General features: G+C 49.4%; 1 long non-coding RNA gene across 1 annotated transcript; it reads left to right on the top strand.

Moving 5' to 3' along the window:
* Positions 1–2,098: 2,098 nt before the first annotated feature.
* On the top strand, positions 2,099–13,989 carry LOC123333446. Its single transcript, XR_006550863.2, has 3 exons — positions 2,099–2,237; positions 2,590–2,688; positions 13,309–13,989. It is a non-coding gene; the product is annotated as an uncharacterized LOC123333446 (long non-coding RNA).
* Positions 13,990–14,243: the final 254 nt, after the last annotated feature.

Below are 14,243 nucleotides of genomic sequence, written 5' to 3'. Positions count from 1 at the left end.
CCCAGCATCAGGGTCTTTTCCAATGAGTCAAATCTTTGCATGAGGTGGCCAAAGTATTGGAGTTTCAGCCTCAGCATCAGTCCTTCCAATGAACACCCAGGACTGATCTCCTTTTGGATGGACTGGTTGGATCTCCTTGCAGTCCAAGGGACTCTCAAGAGTCTTCTCCAACACTGCAGTTCAAAAGCATCAATTCTTCGGCGCTCAGCTTTCTTCACAGTCCAACTCTCACATCCATACATGACCACTGGAAAAACCATAGCCTTGACTAGATGGACCTTTGTTGGCAAAGTAATATCTCTGCTTTTTAATATGCTATCTAGGTTGGTCATAACTTTCCTTCCAAGGAGTAAGCATCTTTTAATTTCATGGCTGCAATCACCATCTGCAGTGATTTTGGAGCCCCAAAAATAAAGTCTGACACTGTTTCCACTGTTTCCCCATCTATTTCCCATGAAGTGATGGGACCAGATGCCATGATCTTATCTCAACTCCATGTAAACCAGAAACCCCTGACTCAGGGGCTCCTCCCTCCTTCTCACCCCTCACCCACCTTCTCACCCTCCAATTTAACAACTGCTTTCATTTAGTATCCGAAACCTACCCTGCTGAGCGATGTTCTCAGTGCTGGAGACATTACGTGAACCAGCTACACTCCCTGCCCTCCTGATGCTCACTGACCTACAAGAGGTCCCAATATGGGACCTGGCAGTGACCATGCAGCTGGAAAGTGCTGTGATGGGGGAAAGACAAAGTGCTGCATGTGTGCAGGAGATGGTCAGAGGGTCCTCAGGCGGAGATGGAGAAGGGAGAAGTCTTCCAGGCAGAGGGAGGCATTGGCCAAATCCTGAAGGTCAGAGAAATTGAAAATTTCGTGTGTCCAGTGGTTAGCACTGGAGGAGGGGAGCCACAGGGTGGCAGCCACATCTGATCCAGCCTCCTAAGCCACTCCGAGGAGACTAGAATTTATCCCAAGGGGCAGCAGAGAGCCTTCCAAGGCAGTGGCAGGTCAGGTGTGTAACTGGAGGTGGAATAGAGGGGATATTAGAGGGGCCACACAGAGGAGGCCAGATCAGGCCCAAGACTATTACCATAGGTGGAGGCAGAGATGAGGGCACAGAGGAGATGATGGTGAACAGAATGGCGACCCTGAGAAGGCAGCACCTAGAGTGTGTGGTCTTGAGCAGCCTTGGGCAATGGCGGGGAAGAGGAGTCAGAGGCGCTTGCTGCCAGTCTCTGAGCACCTGCCAGCCGCTGTGATAAGCCCATGTCATCTAATCGTCACCATCTCATTGGATCCTGCAACAGCTTTGTGAAGCAGATGTTGCTATTATGCCCATTTTATATCTGTGGAAACTGAGGCTCGGTGAGGTTATCCTCTCTGACTTAACTTAAGTCAAAGGGCCAGAAAGTAGGAGGCCCAGGATGACTCAAGGTTTGGGGGACAACCAGGTGAAGTGGGTGTTATTGCCCTGAGAGGGTCCAGTGGGAGAGGAATGGGCTTGGAGAGGCAGCGAGGGGTCAGCAAGGGGCATGTAGTTTGGGGCCATGCAGGACACCAAGGTGTTGGGGTCTGGCGGGCAGTGGAATGTGTGGGTCTGAGGGTCAAGGGTGCAAGGTATGTATGGGTTGGGGAGCCTATGTTTAGAGAAAGGAAGCCACAGGCATGGAGGAGGCTGTCCATGGCCCGTGGTCACAGAAGGAGGTCAAGGACAGAGCTCTGGTAACACAGACGTGGGAGCGGTAGGCAGAGCAGGCCTGGGGAGGAAAGGGTTAGCTGCAGGCCACTCTCTACCTCGACTGGGGAAGAAAGAAAGATGACCGGGTCAAATCGCCTCATAATCGCTAATGTCAGAGCCCCTGGCAAACACACTAATAATATTGGCTAGCAGAAGTGTTCTTATCTATGGAATGCTTTTAGCAAGATGTACCATATCTGTCCAGCACTGCTTATGGTAAACAAACCTGGACCCTATGGATTTATGGGGTAGGGCTCCCTGGGAAATGTGCAAACTGTGTAACTATCAGAGAATAAAATGGAGATACTGCATGACCAAGATAGCTCCCTTTATAGTAAGGGATGGCTCGCATGGGTCACTGAGACCTCTTCTGATAACCTGAATAAGGCAAAAAAAAAAGAAAAAAACGGTCTTAGAGAGCAGTACAGGTGGTCTTGGGCCTCATGCTTTACCTGTGCCTCACAATTATTTTGATCCTTGCAATTAATGGCGTGTGTGGTAAGTCCCTTCAGTCATGTCAGACTCTTTGCGACCCTATAGACTATAGCCCAACAGGCTTCTCTATCCATGGTATTCTCCAGGCAAGAATACTGGAGAGGGTTGCCATGTCGTCCTCCAGGGGATCTTCCCAGCCCAGGGACTGGACCTGTGTCTCTTACCTCTCCTGATTTGGCAGGCTGTCTTTACCCCTAGCACAACCTGGGAAGCCCTTGTAATTATTAGTAAAGCTTAATTCTGGATAAGGGCTCTGATTCTTAGGAAGCTGACTTTTCAGTCTGAGCCACTGTATTTTGTCTCAAGGACAGAAACTTGCTAAACTTGGCCATAATCTTTTGAATTTTCTGCCCAGCCCCAGGACTGTGCCAGACTTGAGAAGTGACTCCTTGATCTTGCTGATGAATGAGCATCTTGGGACGGGAGAGGAGCCATGAAAGGCTTTCTATGCCAGGTAAGGTGATATTTTGTCCAAACAGAGGCAGCAAGATGCTACTGAAGGCCTGAATGTAGGGAAGTGACAAGGTCGGACTCAAACTCCAGAGAGGACCCTAGGTCAGTGTAGAACCCGCCTGGGAGAAGGTAAGCTTGAGAGCAGAGACCCAGGTGGGGGCTCATCCAGGAGAAAAAGCATGGGGCCCTGGATAGGTCATGGCAGTGGGAATGAAGAACAACTGGTGAATTTAAGACTTGTTTAAGAGTTAGCGTGGATGGGACATGGGAACTGAAAATTTGGCAAGGGGCAGTGAGAAAGAGGGAGCTGAGGTTTCTCACTTGGGTAAGTAGATGGTTAATGGTGCTAGAGATAGGGCTGGGGAGCATGGGGACAAGGAGACTTGGAGAAGATGAGAGGTCCTGCTCTGAACATTTCAGTGTCTTTGGAAAATCCTCACAGAGTTAGTTGGATAATGCAGTTCTGAAACTCAAGAGCCATGACTGGGCTGGAGATAGAAAGTGGATTCCAGGTGGTGGATGATGCCTTGAGCCAGATGAGATTTCAAAAGAAATGTGGATGGTGAAGAATGAAAAGGCTCAAGCCAAGGAACACCAACGATTGAGGCAAGAATTTGCAAAATGGAGTACAAAGACCTCATGCATCAGATGACCAGGGGGGTGTGTAAAATGCAGATTCCTGAGCCTGCATGAAAACCACACGATGTATGGAGGGTAGACTATTCTCTCAATAAATGTGTCTGTGAATGAAGACCAGAAGAAGAAGACCTGAAAGGAGAGGAGAGAGGAAAGAACTCCACTGTGTATAGGGACGAGACACAAACATGCCTGAATGCTGATGGAATAGTTCCGTAAAGGGAGAGCATGAAGATAGCGCAACAAGCGGCCCCTGAGACAGCAGCAAGTGGTGGCATTAGCCTCGGTTAAAAAGACGTCTGGAGAATAAAGACAGGATGGTGGACAATGTCTTAAAATTTAATTGGCATTGCCACTTGACATCTTCTATTTTCTCTGCAGAGCAAGACCTGGGGTTAACTGCAAAGAGAGAGCGAGATGGAGGTGATAGCAGAGGTTTGTGGAGGGAAACAAGCAATAGAAGTGAAGCAATACTAACAATGCCCATGGTTCTATAGTGAGTATGCTGCTGCTGCTAAGTCACTTCAGTCGCGTCTGACTCTGTGCGACCCCAGAGATGGCAGCCCACCAGGCTCCCCTGTCCCTGGGATTCTCCAGGCAAGAACACTGGAGTGGGTTGCCATTTCCTTCTCCAATGCATGAAAGTGAAAAGTGAAAGTGAAGTCGCTCAGTCGTGTCCGACTCTTTGCGACCCCATGGACTGCAGCCTACCAGGCTCCTCCATCCATGGGATTTTCCAGGCTAGAGTACTGGAATGGGGTGCCATTGCCTTCTCTGCTATAGTGAGTATATGTTGGCTCAAAATGTGAGCCAGTTGAGATGATTTTGTCCAGGTCAACAGAGCCTAGCCTGAGAAAGTTCTTTCTACAGTCTCCATACTTGTGAGCTTTTAAGTCACATAAAAAATCAGAGCCTATACTGAACAGACCTTTGCTTCTCCACTTAGCTGCTAGGAGGGATGGAATGAACGACACCACCCTGACCCCCCAGTCTCAGGAGAGGGACCTGTGGAGGACTCACTGCTCTGGAGCACAGGAGGAGGGGTTCTGCTTCTGTGCCCAGCCCGTGTCATTCAGAAATGCTTCTGAGAGACAACTCCCAACCTCTGCAGTTCCAGAAAACCACATGACTGCAAACAAGAGTCATCCCAGCCAAATCCTGATGCACAGAGGATCACAGAAATCACCTCTACCCTAAGTCATACCTCTGTGGGTTGAAAAACTCAGATGGTACAACACCCAACTGCGGGTCCAGAGGTAGACAATTCAGAGGAGGGGCAACTGCTGGCACGTCCTTTCCCTCTCTGTTCACAGCTTCCAGATAGAGAGCCCATTTTTCCTTCTTGAATGTCTGGTACTGCATGGTTAATTTCATCAAAGCCCGCAAGGGATCTCGTGTGTGTGCTAAGTCACTTCGGTCATGTCCACTCTTTGTGACCCCATGGACTGTAGCCCGCCAGGCTCCCCTGTCCATGTGTTTCTCCAGGAAGGAATACTGGAGTGGGCTGCCATGCCGGCGTCCAGGGGATCTTCCTGACACAGGGTTGAACCCGTGCCTCTAATGTCTCCTGCATTGGCAGGCTGGTTCTTTACCACTGTGCCACCTGGGAAGCCCGCAGGGGATCTTGAGGGAATTAAAATCACTCAAGTGAACATAGAAGCCAATCAGCAGAATCCATGTAGGGGTTCCATGAAGGTCAGAGGTTCCAGTGGGTTCCATATGAGCTTCACTCTGTGTAGCCGTTGTTCTCTCCAAGCTTGTGCTCAGAGCGTCCTGAGGGGCTGTTTAATGGAAAGGTCTGGCTCCACTCCAACCTCATTCATCAGAAACTCTGGGGTACAAGCCATTGTTTACACCGATAACCTCCTAACCTTAGGAGCCCTGGGCCAGGGCCTGACACAGGCATGCAAACCAGAAACACAGAGTCATCAGTGTCCAGGCTTGACAGGCTCTAGGATGCTGACTCACAGCTCTCACAGACAATGACCAAAGCTCAAGTGCCAATATCTTCATTTGCAGCTGGTTCTGCTGTCTGACCAGCACGTCCTCTCCCCGAGGACCAGCGATACAGGAATCCACGGCACTAGAGTGTCGCTAGGGGAGCCGGTGGCACCAGGCTGTGACAATCTTTCTTCACGACAGAGGCCAGGTGCAGCCATTCAGGGCCCTCCGACACGTGCCCCTGGGCCACCCTAACTCCTCTGCGCCACTGGCCGGTGAGACTCCTCCATGGTGAGCACCGCCTCCACGTGCATTCGGCCAGCTGGCCAGTGATTTCCAGGCTTTCCTGACCCACTGCCTCTTGAAGGGACTTTGTGTGTCCTTGCTTTGCTCCATTTTATGACTTAACGTCTGGGTTGAGTGGTCAGAGGGCCACTGCATCCCCCTCACATTCAGATTCTAGGGTACACTTCACATTTTTAGGGTACTGCCTCATCCCCATTCACAGACAGAGGAACTGAGGCCACCCAGGGTAGGTGTCAGACCCAAGGCCACCTGCCTTCCTCCTGGGAAAGGCTGAGGTCAGTGATAGCAGAGACGGCCAAGAGGGGAGAGGCTGGCTTGGGGGCAGCAAGGCCTTCCTCCACCATCACCCAGTAACCTGAACACCCTCCCACCCTCCAACTCCTTAGCATCTCACCATCCACCAGGTCTCCAAGCCAGATGCCTGACCTCCTCACTCTGCTCAGTATGGCTGCAGCCTCTCCCCACTGGCCATCTCCACTCCCACCAAACTCAGCCTTTCCCAGGAGGAAGCCATGTGCCCTTGGACCTAACACCCAGCCTGGGTGGCCTCACAGCTGACGAGATAGTCGGCCTGCAGCTCAGACATCCCAGTTGAGTGACCCTCCTTGCCACTGTCAAGTAAACTATCAGTCAAGACCCTGAGTTTCAACATAAATCAGCTAAATCCAAAAGGCAACTGTGAGGCTTAGATGGCAGAAGAGGCTACAAGCGGTATTCTGGCTTCAGGTCTAGCTGGATCCAGAAGCTTGACCCATGCCCTCTGGACCTGTGTTTGAGCTCCTGCTCTTGGTTCTCCATCTGGTCTGTCTCTGGGCTTTGTTTTCCTCTGTGCGATTTTCACTCTCGGGCATACTCTCTCCACATGTGGGAGTCTCAAAGCTCTGGGTCGACAGTATCACAATCCCAAATCCTGAAGGAGAGAGCTCTCCTCTCCAAAACCCCTCAAGAGTACCAGCATTGAACAAACGTTGCCCTGGACCACTGAGAGTACCTGGGGAAGTCAGATGCACTGATGTACCGGGCCTGAGTCACATGCACTCTCTGGAGTTATCACACCCCATCCACATGGACTCGGAGTGAAGATGGAGTGGATTCCCAAAGAAAAGGGTGCTCTATTGCCAGAAGAAGGAGATGACTATTGAGCCAGCAATCAGTATTTTCTACTGTAATGAGCAGAGTTCTCTGTCTGGATCCAAGGGGAGGAGGTGAGGATCAGAGGCCATCTAGGTCCAGGCCATATCCAAGGAGCAATAACCCATTCTCCTCCTTATGACTGAAGCAGCTTTGCTAGCACCTACAGAGGGCACTCTCCCCCTCAACAGAAGAGACCCCAAAGGTTTTAGGGGATGGTATTTGGTGGGGAAGAAAACATGGAAAGAGGAGCAAGATGGGAGAGAACGACTCACCAGGCTCCTAATCCTATTAACAATTATGGCAAGAAGGAACTGAATTTGACAGAACATGGTCATGCTCAGAAAGAGCCATGGGTGGCTGTTTTCTGGGGCAAAGGAGAAGTGGTGTTGTGAGAAACCAGGTCTTTGGGGAGCAGAGCACAAATGAAAGGGAAGAGGAGACTTGGAAGAAGGCAGAGAAGTGAGGCTGGGCTACAGGTGTGGCCCCTTCAGAAGGATGAGGACACAAAGCTGTTCAGAGACCTGACCGCTGCAGAGCAGAGCACCACATGTCTCAGGTTTAGCACCCGGCTTTTAATAAACTTCCTTCCTAATTAATAGTGGAGTACAGGATGGGGAAAGAGACTGCCAGCTAGAAAAAGCCAGGTTAGGGCTCTGACAGTTCAGACTTCCTTCAGGGCCAGTTTGAGCCCACCCTGCACACACGTGCTCCCCCCCAGCCCTCAGGAGCCTCCCTCCTCTCAGCTCCTAAGCCCACCCCATCTCATCTGTCACTCCTGTGGTTCATGAAGGATGATCTTGTCTCCCTGACTACATCTTAGACCAGTTCATGACAATACATACGTAAGTCAGAATCACCTAGGGCATGGGTTAAACATGCAGGCCCTGGGACCATCCTTGAAGATTCTGACCTGGAAGTCTGAACAGGTCCTGGGCGTCTGTGCTCATGAGCTCACGACAGGCTCCCTGGAGTGTCCTGAAGCAGAGCTGAGTTGAAGAACCGCAGTCAGAAATACAAGTGTTACTAAAGCAGAGAGGGAGATTCTCCATGACATGAAGGTGACCTACTAGAACAACTTTGACCTGAATGTCCAGGACATGCTACTTGGGGTTTTTTTCAATAAAACTTTATTGAAACAGGGCCAAAACCACCTAATTTACATATTGCCTACGGCTGCTTTCAGGTCTTGGCAGAGTTGAGTCCTTGTGGCAGAAACCATATGGCCCAGAAAGCCAAAATAGTTACTATCTAGCCCTTTCCGGGGAAAGTTTGCCAGCCCCCGAATTCCGAATTAGAAGGCAATCTCTGAGTTCCAAAAATATATCTCTTGGTCACAGATTTAGAGCCAGAAAGACCTGCTTCTTCCTCTATTCGCACAGCGGTCATACCACCTCCACTGTTGGGATTGTGTCATGGTGTCTGCTGTTCTACATACTCAGAATCCACTGCCTCCTTCTGGAAACAACCTCTTACTTTGGGGGAACCCCTTGCCCTGATTAGATGGAATCTTAATGCAACTGTCAGTCAAAACACACTTCCTTCTTATCTTGGTAGCTGAGCCAATCCCATACTCTCTCCCTGCATTGGGACCTTGAGCTGAGAAGGGAGGAACTGACAGCCTTTAGATCTCCTTTCATCCTCATCATGGAGCCTAAAGAGGCAGCAGGGGACCCAGTTCCCAGGTTCCCAGGGCTTCCCTGCTCTGCCCATCAGAGTTGATTTTTCAACCTTTTCTGTGGTTCTATGGATGGCCCTGACTCCTCCCAATATCCCTTTTACCATAAGTTAAACAGTGCTTACACCCCAAAAAGCCCATTTGACGCCAGATGTGGGGATTGGACTAGGCGATGGGATCTGCCTGTTTCACAGATGGACACCTGGCCTCTAGGGAGGAAGGGGACAGGGGACAAGGCTCTAGAATTTTGGTCCTCTGTCCTCACATCTCCTCTAATTACAATGCTACCTACCCCTACAATCAAAGTCAGGAGCATCAGACAATGTCAATCCCAAAATCTTTTTTTTTTTTTTAATTTTATTTTATTTTTAAACTTTACATAATTGTATTAGTTTTGCCAAATATCAAAATGAATCTGCCACAGGTATACATGTGTTCCCCATCCTGAACCCTCCTCCCTCCTCCCTCCCCATTCCATCCCTCTGGGTCGTCCCAGTGCACCAGCCCCAATCTTTTTCAGAAATGAATAAATACAACAAGGCGCACTCCTCAGACAGCAAGCAATGATGACAACTCTGTAGAAAGAATGAACCCCAACAAGAACTGTGTGTGTGTGTGTGTGTCGTGTAATATCAGGAATTAAAAAGTGTCAAGAGATCAAGTGGGAGGAACTTGAAATGTGAATGAGATGAAAGACATATTTCTGTGCATGTAATAATGACTCTAATGAGTCTTCTCTCCAAAGTCCCGCATCATAAAGTACAAACGCAGGGAAGAGATCGGGGAGGGGAGTGGAGATTGCGGGGGGAGGCTTTCATGTGCAAGTGAGATTAGCAGGTGGGTGGAGGAGGAAAAGACAAGAGCAGAAAGAACTGCCCATGCAGGGCTGTGGGCCCCATTCCCATCACTGGCCTCCCAGGAGGTGCCTGGTGGTCATGGAGGCAGCCGGCAGACTCCAGAGCACTGGAATCCCACCACCCTGTAGTTGATGACCCGGGCCCACCCCAGCCCACTTGGACAGAGGCAATGTAGGTGCCTTCCAGCTGGCCAAGTCCCTCTGCCGACTGTGGCCACCTAAGTAGGAGCTCGTGTTGGCATTTCTTGGCCATTGCTAAGGTTCCCCAACTGGCCGGGAGCAATTATGCATGGGGAGACATGGCTGGGCTTTAAAGGCAGATGGAGCATGGCTACCAGCTCAGGCACAGTCATCCCCTGGTGTGGGGACTCTGAGCAGGTGACAATATGCTCCAGCTTCTTCAGCATTACTGGGAGGTTCAACGGGACAGCACACATAAGCCTCTCAGTTCAGCCACAGAGAGGATGTTCCCCAGCCATCAGTCCCCTTCCCCACAACCCACTCTGCTGTCGGACAGGGAGCCACCCAGTCAACAGCCGCCACCAGCGTCATTTGGCGCCCACCACCTCATGTGATGTTCACAAAAGCTGGGAGACAGGAGAAGCCTGAGCTGCTCATCACATCGGACAGAAAAAGATGCAGCAGCAGACTAGTGGGGAAGAAAGGCATCTATCTCTGTCCATTGCCTCCCTGAACAAATGGTAAGGCAAGACCCAGTGTAAGGCGCATCCAGGTGGAGCCAGCCCAGAGGCCAGGTTGCAACAACCTGGACGAGGTGCATTTCCATGACAACCTCTCCTTCCACAGTCACTGTCATCTTCCTCCCACTTGTGGAAACCCTCAAAATGCCCAGGCCAAGCATTCATTGCCCTCCAGCAGCCAGCTCTCCCAGGTGACGCAAAAGAAAGATCTGTGGCTCTTCAGGCATGGCTGAGCTCCATGGGGACAAGGAAATGGCCACAAGAGGCAGAGCCAGAAGCTTCTGCTGTGTTTGCATCATCAGGCCAACATCCTGGGGAAATAGCAAAGCATAAATGGCACTTACTGTGAATCAGGGACTTTAGTACACTAACTCATTTAACTGCCGGAAAATTTTATAAGATAGACATTACTATTATCTTCATTTTACATAAAAATAATCTAAGGCACAGAGAGGCTAAGCAACTTGTCCATGGTCACACAGCTAGTAAGTGGTGAAGGTGGGATTCAAACCCAGGTCGTCTAGTTCTGAAGTCCATGCTCCTAACCCCAAAGGACTTCATGGTATTAGGTAAGCCCATCAGAGAAGGGGGCTGGTGAGAGGAGGGCTGGGAGGTAGGGATCAGTAAGTCCCACCTGAAAGGAAGCAGAGGGTGAAGCTGGAGGATTATTCTGTTTGCTGTCCTAGATGTCACTCAGAAGAGGCAAGTCAGGGACTGGGGCTTCAGAAGATGACAGAGTCCTGGGCCTTCTGTGACATCTCAGGGTTGTTCTTTTCATGGTCTGCTAACTGTCCGCCTGTTGTGATCAGCAACCATGCAGTTAAACTACAAAAGCCTATGTCTTGTCAAGGAAGCAAGCTGTGTGGCCAGGCATGGTGGAGCAACTGTGGGGGATGAAATGGACGTCCATACCGCACAGGAGCCAGGGTAGGATGGGCTGGAGCACCAGGCAGGCCTCAGAAAAGGGGCATGAGAACCAAGCCTGTTCTCGTATCAGGATCCCAAATGTACTTAAATAATGTTTTTTGTATAATTACTGGTTTAATGTCATCCAGTTGGCTCTAAGTGAGAAAGTGAGCAAATGGATGTCCATCTTGTTAAACTCATGTCCCAAGGTGCTTGGTTCACAGCCTGGTGCATAGTAGGTACTCAATAAATATTTATTAAATGAATGAGCAAAGAGAATAAGTATAAGCCAGTGTTTCTCAGCCTCAACAGTACTGACATTTGGGGCTGGATATGGTAGCTGTCCAGACTTCCCTGGTGGCTCAGACAGTAAAAAATCCACCTGCAATGCAGGAGATGGGCCTTGATCCCTGGGTCAAGAACCTCTGGAGAAGGGACTGGTTACCCACTCCAGTATTCTTGCCTGGAGAATTCCTTAGACAGAGGAGCCTGGCAGGCTGCAGTCCATGGGATCGAAAAGAGTCGGACATGACTGAGCAACTAACACACCAAGGGGCTGTCCTGTGCATTTCAGAATGTTAGCAACATCCATGGCCTCAAACCACTGCATGCCGGTATACCTGCTCCCAGACGTAACAACTAAAAATGCCTTCAGACACTGCCAGTGTCTCCTGAGGGAACAGGCTGCCCCCACTTGAGAACCACTAATATAAGCCAATATCCTTGGCAAGTGCCATTAATTGAACAAAGGAAGTCAAATTGAATCTACTCATTCAATGGGCAGGAGGGGAGCTGAGTACCAGGAGCCAGAAAGGGGCTGAGAAAAGCAGGCATGAAATCAGGGCCACACACAGAACACCCACATGATTATCAAGGCTGGAGCCCAGTTTGCCTGTTGAGTTGTGAGACGTCGGGGGTGAGTTGCACCTATTTGAACACACAGAATCAGGGCAGGTGGGGATAAGAAGGGTGATCAGGAAGACAGAGACAGACTGAGACCAGACACTGGAGTGAGGACAGAAACAGTCCCTGGCTTGGGCCCGAGTACAGATCGGACGCAAGAAGGCCCTGTGTGGTTCCTGACACGGGGACTTTTGACAGGTGGCCTTGCTACAGAGACCCTCTCTTGTCTGCACTTTGAAGCTTGCCCTGTGAGACATGGCCTCATGCCCAGGAGGCCTGTGGATCGAGGTGGTCTCAGCAGACCTCCTCGGAGGGATTAGCCAGTGACATTACAGCTACATGATGGCCTCGTTATTATTACACACACACTCTCCCTGTCTAAGCTTCTGCACCCTGATTTGTTTATTTCTGAAAACTGTTTCCAGCAAGACAGCAAGCTGGGCTATGAGAGATAGCACTGATTCAGCCATTTCCCCATCCTCAGCATAAAAGGGTCTAAAAAGAATAATTTAAGCTCCTCTGGAGTGAGATCATTTAATGAATCTTCTCGATGCTAAGAGGTTTTATATGCCTTTTTAAAAATCCTTCCCCAAGCACAGGGCTATGATATTACCTTGGAGAGTGGAGAGATGAAGTGATACACGTATGCACAGCACACGGGGAGGAAGGAGGTGGTTTCCTTGGCAACAGCATCCATGTTCTGGCTTCCCTTGGCTAAATTGGAATATATTGAAATATCTGCTTTGGGCGCCTCTCCTGCGAAGGGAAATGAGTGGTTTTCTATTTAGGCAATCTCAAAACCATGGGCCTGCAGCTGGGGAGCCATGTTCTGTGAGTCTGACACATTTGATGGGGGCAAGGCAGTTAGCAAGCTGGCAGATGTCCTCGGCCTTCGTTCGTAAAACCAAACCATCCTTTCCAGAGCCAAAGGAAAATGAACGCGGCAAACGCAGGAGGCTCAACTGCCCCAACACACAGGACTCCATGATGCATAGTCTTTGTGCATCCACTATTTTACTGCTTTCCGAACACACCCAGCTCAAGAGATCAGGCTCTGACAGTCTGCACACAATGTACTTAAAATGAGAGTGGCTCTAAGAAAAATAGAGACCTACCCAAAAATGTGCTCAACTGATCTGCTCCAATCTTTGGCAATAGAGAGGCAACTATGGATCAAAAGCATGGTGCCTGGCACACAGTAGGATGCCAACATCCGCATTTGTGGACTTGGGGTCAGGTAGAGCTGGTTTTTTCTCCTGGTTTCACCATTAATATTCCACATGACTTAGTACAAATTCCATAAGCCCTGTGGCCTCAGTCTCCTCATCTGTAAAGTGGGGATAGAATTTCTGGGAAGATTATATGTGGTGACCCATCAAATGCCTGGCACAGAAGGGGCATTCAGTCATGTTTCTTCTCATCACCAAGAAACAAGCAGCCTCTTGTTTCTTTAGGATAGAGAAACTTATCAAAACAGAAAGAGAGAGAACAGTGTCTTAGAGGCTATGAATAACTGCACCAAAGGAAACCACTTCTTTTCTATTTGTATATCTTTGTTCCTAGGGTGCTTTTGCAGAGCTGAAATGGCCCAAGCTTGGAAAGATCTGGATAAGCAGGACAGAAGGACCAACTCGAGGCTAACTGGAGAATCAGCTATAAGCCTGAGAGGAAGAGAATGGGCCAAAGACACAACAAGATGCTGAGGTCCAGGCAGGCCAATGGTGGGGAATGCTGCAGAGGCCAGTGGTGGCTGCCAACCAAAGCATCAGCCAACAGCAGGGCCCAAGGTGGGGGGTGGGGGGAAGGGGGGCTAAAAGAACAAAGGAGGACTGGCTGTGTGTCAGGGACACAATCCTTAGAACAAGGCTCTCTATTTCAAGACCCTCACAGAAGATTATTTTCTGCTCTTAATATCTCATACCCCTTATTGCTAGGAAGGTCCTTCTGGAGCCTCAGTTAAAATCATGCTTCCATTTAAACATACACATCAGGACCAAAGATTTCCCATTAGAAGATTCCTATATTGATGCTCTTTCTAGAGACCTCTCTGAATAAAAAACTGCATTCTGATACTTACTGTGTGACCTTGGGCAAAACCTTTATAAGCCGTACTTGAAGTGTATGGAATGACCACCTCTTCCTAAAGTCACAGGACTGCTGCGAAGTTACAGTTACCAGGTAGGCAGTGTTGTGAGTGCAAATATACCATTTGTGTCTTTATACCTCCTGCCTGCATGTCTTCTGGCCATCTGTGAAACAAGGGTTTGTTACTTAGCTGAAGAATGTACAAGGAGGGGATTTTCTCCCCTCCCCCTGCCCCCCAGGGAAAGGTGAAAGGGAATTGAAAATGCAATAATTTAGAAGTTCCTCTAAGAAAAATTAACTACTACAAGTCATTTATAAATTTCTGAAAAAGAACATCAGTAAAGGGATATTTGCACTGCAGATATTGAATTAAGTTCTAAAGCTATAATAATTAAAACAGTGTAGTTTCAGCA

The sequence above is a fragment of the Bubalus bubalis genome, chromosome 4 (genome assembly GCF_019923935.1).
Source record: "Bubalus bubalis isolate 160015118507 breed Murrah chromosome 4, NDDB_SH_1, whole genome shotgun sequence".
NCBI classification, from domain to species: Eukaryota; Metazoa; Chordata; class Mammalia; order Artiodactyla; family Bovidae; genus Bubalus; species Bubalus bubalis.
The sequence above is the reverse complement of the archived record's forward strand: the minus strand, read 5'-3'. Positions and strand labels throughout refer to the sequence as shown.